This window comes from Myodes glareolus, chromosome 7, assembly GCF_982192425.1.
Source record: "Myodes glareolus chromosome 7, mMyoGla1.1, whole genome shotgun sequence".
Classification (NCBI taxonomy): Eukaryota; Metazoa; Chordata; class Mammalia; order Rodentia; family Cricetidae; genus Myodes; species Myodes glareolus.
The window spans coordinates 17,992,443-17,999,037 of NC_142032.1; positions in this window are offsets into that span (position 1 = coordinate 17,992,443).

The window sequence follows — 6,595 nt, forward strand, 5'->3', positions numbered from 1 at the left end:
CCACTCTGCGTGCCTCCAGCAGGTTTCTGGAGACCTTCTTCCTGGGAGTTTGGTTTGGGTCCCATGCCAGTGAGCACGGCATGCTGAGACAGCTTCCAGCTGGTTGTCCATCTGTCTCCAGAGTCCAACACGGAGCTGGTGACAGGGTGGTGTGGCATGAAGCTGTCAAAATGAATGCAGTGCTGAGGGGAGCCAGAAGTGCCTGGGACCAATAGCCAGTGGTTCCCTAGAAAAGAAGGGATTTGACCTACAGGGTCCAGGTCCCTGCCTTTCACCTGTGAGCTCTGTAAGGGAAACATGACACCTTTTGTCATAGTTTCTGGATTTGTAGGAGACATGGCACACCTGTAGTCTGGCGTGTGCTGGCAGGGTGTCCTGCAGGACAGTGCTCTTGGCTTGGCTGAATCCCAGCTGAACCCACTGGTCCCAAAGGCATTACTGAGCAAACTAGATGTTTCTAAAGACATTGTGTCTTCTCCCATCTCTTGCCTGCTAGCATACAAGCTGATGAACCTTCATCAGGGTGGTGTCCTGAGTCCTCTGTCCCCAGTGCTGCGTGATCCCACGGCTGCTCCACCAATGAACCTAGCTTTTCCCTGAGGAGATGAGCAGCTCCCTGTTTCCTTTTCGGGGCACAGCCTCACACACATCAACAGCTTGAAGATGTGGCCCTTTCCTGTGAGTGAACACATTCTTTCTTGATCTGTGAGCTCTCGGTCTGTGGTCAGAAGGAAAAGAGACGAGGGTGTATCCTCTTCTTCCTAAGAGATGTCTCTCCTCAGGCTAAAAGGTTAATGGTTTCTTTGCCGTTTCCAGTTTTAATCCCTTGGATCCCTCCTTCTAATGGTGCAGCTTGAGAGGACACCACTTAGCTCAGTGACACGCGATGCCTTTGTCATGTACGCCACATTTTTCTGGATTGTCTAAATGTCACTCTGTCTTCACGTTTCCCGCTACTAAAGCCATCAGACAGAACTGATGTTTACAAAATGGGACTACAGAGTGCTTGCTGGCGCGGCCCCCTACTTTCCTTCCTTCATTCGTACAATAAAGATTCATAAAGGATCTTTATTGAGCCATCGTTCACAAAGGATGCAGAAAATATGAAGAGAAAGGGAGCATGGTCCATGGTCTCAGTGTAGCAATGTAGCTCAGAAGATTGTAATACGTTGTCATAATTGCTGTGACCCATAACTCTGAGGTGGGCCTGGGGAGCCCACGAGAAAACCCTGTCTCTGTAGCATGACTAATAAAAACCCAGAGACAGATATTGGGGTTCAAGTTGGAAGTCAGAAAAGCAAAAGAGCCAAGCCACTAGAGAGACCTTTTACCTTTACCAAATCTTCAGATCGAAAGGGTGAGATCATGTCTCCACGAATCCTCAGACTCCACAGAGTTTCTGTCTCTTTCCCTTTATATTCCTCTCTCTGCCCAGCCATACTGTTCTTGTTTCCACCTCCACAGTGCTGGGATTATACGTGTGTGACTCCCAAACACTGGGACTAAAGGTGTGAGCCGCCACCACCACCTGAATCTGTTTCTGGATCAATCTTGTGTACCCCAGGGTAGCCTTGAACTCACAGAGATCTGTCTGCCTCTGTCTCCCAAATCCTGGGATTAAAGGTGTGTGCCATCACTCCCTGGCCTCTAGTGGCTTAGCTTTGCATTCTGATCTTCAGGCAAAGCTTTATTTATTAAAATACAAATTAAATATCGCGACTTGTCCCAGGACTAGTGAAGCCTGCGATAAGATATACTGGGAGCAAGGTGTAAAGAAGCGAGGGGGTGTGGTTAGGCTGAGAAGGTGGCAAGTGCAGACGCCTGGAGCTTCTCGGAAGGTTGTGGGTCCCGGTGAGGGTGCAGGGGGGTAGTTACAAGGAATACAGCTTTGTGAGGCTGCGTGAGATGCTGAGAGCCGAGGCTGGGTGCCTGGGAGAGACCAGTACACAGGGTAATTTGGCCTTATCCCCAGAAGACCAAGGAGTCACTGAAGAATTCTGCCAAAGGCAGGGCTCAATTGAAAGTCAGGGCTGTTGCCTGAAGAGCTAGCAGACAGAAGTCTGCAGGGGGTCAGCCGGGAAGATGGTCTCAACACTGGTGGGGCAGTGACAAAGACACCTGCAAGTCGAGAGCACTTCCATCAGCTCCTTGTGACTTCCCTCTGTTCTAGAGATTTCCAGTCTCCTCACTCAGATCTCTTCTGCCTGCCACCCTGAGGCTGAAGCACAAAAGCTATTGTGACTCTTCACCTCAACTCTAAGGCCTGTTGTTCAGCCCACTCAGGTACAAAGATGTGAGATTAAATCACAAGGTTACACAGAACACCTGGGCACGTTATACAGAAGATTCTGGCCATGGTACAACTCCATGTATCCAGAAGGCAAAGTGTGGTTTGTATACAGTTGAATGTTTGTCCCTTCAGGTTCATGTACTGGAAGCTTGATCCCCAGGAGGGTGGTGGCACTGAAGCAATGGAGGCTGTAAGGGGTGGGGCCAAATACAAGATAATTAGATCGGGAGCCCCTGCCCTCCAAATAAATGAGTGCTGATCTGCAGTAACAGGCTAGAGTGGGTTGTTTCCAAGCAAGGCCACCCCATCCGCTAGTCCCTTCTGCTTCTGGTCGCTTCCTCTCTGTTTCTCAATGAAGGGAGAAGACATAAGGCCTTTGACAGGAAACAGGTGTCTGTTAGGACTCAGCTGCTGGAATTGTAACTCAAGTGAACTTCTTTACTTTGTAAGTTCTCCAGCCTCAAGGATTGTGTTATAACAGGTGTGAAACAGAGAGACACTGATGTGAAGTCATGAGGGTAGAGATGGACAGAGTTGGCACAAGAAAGAAGGTCCTTTGACTTCCAATTTTCCATACTGATGTCCCCCTCCCTGCCCACTCTTTCCCGGGGTTTCTCTGTGTAGCCCTGGTTGTCCTAGAACTCACTCTGTAGACCTGGCGGACCTTGAACTCAGAGATCCACCTGCCTCTGCCTCCTGAGTGCTGGGATTAAAGACATGTGCCACCACCACCCAGCCATACCTTTCTGTTTTATAGCTAGAGTTTTAAAGAAAAAAATCTTCCATATAGAACGACAGCCTGAATGGCTGGTGTCTCTTGTTGCTGTAGGACATCATAGTTAATGAACTCTGACAGACCTGAGTTTTAATTGTAGTTCTGACCTTTATTTGCTATATGACCATTGAAAAAACAAACAAACAAACAAACAAACACAAACACGCAAACAAACTGAAAGATGGCAGCAGTGGCATCCATGAGGCTGTGGGGCCGCTCGGAGGAGCCTGAGAGACCCATGGAGGCTCCCATGGTGGAGGCTTCGGCAGTGGACGATGAGCCTGAGGAGCGCACAGTATCTCTGGGACCACAGGTCTCATGGGAGGATGCTCTTAAAAAGTGCTTCCATGGAACTGGAAAATAAAATGGCAGAAAGGGGCAGTGCCGGCGGCAGAGGGATTCAGAACTAGAATCTCTGCAGTGGTATGAACGGGAGCATGTCTGCAAACAAAGCAGCATGTTGTTGCCCGGCAGGGCCCGTCCTCGGGCTGCTGGGAGACTTGGGCCACCACCTGCTCACCTCGCCCGGTGGTCCACTAGGCGGCATCGCAGCTCAGCCTGCAAGCCCCGCCCTCAGCGTGGCTCTTCCGCTGGTGCCAGTCTTGGGGCTCTCCCTGCTGGGGAAGAAGTGAGGGATCCCGGGAGCTCAAGAGCAGCAAGCATGATGGTCTGCCTGGGGAGTGCTAATTCTGCAGGGGGAGAATAAGACCACTACTACAATTTGAGCCACATTGGAAGCAAACTTGATTTTATTGTGATGCACCCAAGAGCTGGCCAGCAACTGCTTCCTAAGTTAAAGAGAGCAGCCCTGAATCCATTTTTTGGGCCCCTTTAAGGAGTAAAATTGTGAGTAGTTGTAAAGTAGGTTTACAGAAGAGACACGATAGGATAGTAGGGAAATACAGAAAAGTTTCAAAGAGAACTGTGTTCGCTACGTGATTAGGGAGGGTTAGGGAGCATAAAGGTATTTATTCTCAAAAGTAAGTCAAGGTCATGGGTTGCGGCAGGCCAGGTTCCATGAAACAGACGAAAACCAGCAACTCGGCTCTTACAGTAAAATGGAAGCTTATTTGTAACAATACAGCATAATGGTTCTGGCCTTCAAAATGGAGTTAGCAGCTCCCTCGGGAGTCCGAGAGAGCTCACTCGGATCCTGCCCCTGGATGCACTGCCCAGTGCATGATCGCCTTGACTCTGGGCAACAACAGGATAGCCAAGACAAGTCTCAGGGAGATTCCAGTATTCATGGGGCTTCAGAAACCTTGAGCCAGATCAATGACTTACCGTAATAGTATTTGTATGTAAATAGTATTTGTATGTAAATAGTATTTGTATGTAAAGCTGTTTGGACACACTGCGGATTGCAACTCCACTTTGTCAAATGAATGTGTGGTGGAGAGATGGGAAAGAGGGTGGAAGAAGTGAGACTAGAGGTGTGGTAGTGGTGACAGGTACAGGAGCATGGCTTCCGGTCCTCAGGCTGCCAGGAGGCTCTGGGCACCGCTGAGCTCTCTTGTCCCGTTGCTGCCTAAAAGGCCAGTGCTGCCGCTCAACCCGAAGCGTGGAGCCGCCATTGTTGCTGCCACTCATGCTGCTTGGCCTGCTGGGAAGAGGAGAACATGAGGCAGCATGTATCTGTGGGCGGCAAACATGAAGGTTGTGCCCCCCAGGGAGCAGCAGTGTGGCCAGCGCAAAGGGCAAGATGATGGACAGCAGCCTGGAGCTCTCACAGGCACTGCTTCTTAGGGTGCTGCCTGCCCAACTGCATAGTCACCCTGACTATGAGCAGCAAGATATCTGGGATGAAGAACAGTTTGGTTTCTGAATTAAGCCTCCTCGAAAGAATGGCCGTGTTGGTATCTGCGGTCCCTGCTGCAGCCAGAGGTCATGCTGATGTCCGTGATCAGGTTGCCACAGGAGACCTTGTTGATATCTGTGATCTGTGCTGCTGCTGGAAACCATGCTGAAGTCTGTGGTCCACTGTTGTGGAATAATCCTTTTGTACCCTGTGAAGATGTGTCTTTGCCAAGGAACCATCTGATTGGTTTAATAAAGAGTTGAATGGCTAATAGCTAGACAGGAGATTAGTGGGACTTCTGGAGATGTGGGGGGAGAGGAGATGAATCTAGGCATGGGAGACACTAGTCAGAGGGCATGGAGAGGAAACAGACAAGATGGAAGAGAGGTAAAAAGCCACAAGGCAAAACATAGATTAATGTAAATGGGCTAATTTAAGTTATAAAAGCTAGTGGGACAAGCCTCCGCTAAAACCGAGCTTTCATAATTAATAACAAGTCTCCATTTCATATTCTGCCAGATGGCAGTGTTGAAATTTATAAAACACCACGAAGAGAAGCCACTTCAAGCAACATAAATAATCCTGAATGCATCACTGAAGATAGAAAAGAAACTGATGAAGCAGAATGTGGTTGTTAAAGACAGGAGAACAAGGAAGGAAACATCCACTTCCGTGGGGGTTCCCGATCCAGTAGAAAGCGGGCTTTGAAGCAATGGAAAGGAAAGAAAAGTGGAGAATTCTTTCTCTATCCCCCAACTGTCTGGTCCAAGGAATACTAAGGCCAGATTTGATTTAAAATGAGTGGTCAGGAGGTCTTCAAAAGACATCTCCATGGGAGCAAGGAGGTGCATGACACAGTTCCCAAGGATGATTCAGAGGAAGATAGAGAAAGAATATTCAAGGCCTGAAATATGCTGGCATCCCAGGGATCCAAGGAGGAACAGACTGAGTGGGCACAAGCTGTTTCAGTATGCCATCATGCAAGAATAGAGACCAAGGGCTCCGAACCCGAGAGAGACACAATCATCCAGTACCTGGGCACAAGCTGTTTCAGTATGCCATCATGCAAGAATAGAGAGACCAAGGGCTCCGAACCCGAGAGAGACACAATCATCCAGTACCAGGACTTGGAGAAAAGCCAGAAGACGAGGAAAGGACTGTGATGGAGAAAGGAAGCCTCCCATCCAGGGGAGATGTGGAAAATCCCACACAGACCCAGTTGTTGATACTGATGGAAGGCAAAGCCCTCAGAGACAAGAAAGCAGATCTGTTGCAGGTGGAAGAGAGCAGATCAGAAAGCAATATCTAAGGAGTATTTGGGGCAGATCTGACTGCAAAGGTAGATGAATTTAGAAGCCCTTAAATCGGGCACTGAGTGCAAAAGATGGAGGTACAGTCGATGCCAAAGTTCCCCTGAGACGGATAAGCGAGACCCAAAGGTCTGTAATTCCTAGTGTCCCAGGAATTCAGAGAGGGTTGATTTCAAGAAGGCACAGGCTGCCTCAGTGATTTGTCAAACACAGAGCAGAGGCCCAGGGCTCTGAGCCGGAGTGCTGTGGTTGCCTGGTAACAGAACTTGATGAGGCCCAAAGGCGAAAAACCACGCTCAAGAGATGAGTCCTCACTCGTGGAAAGTGACCAGAGGTGGAGAAGCAGGGTTCACTAATCTTGATCTTGCCAGTATTAGATGGAGGGATGGAGGGGCCCAGTGATTGATTAGTTGGAAAAGCAA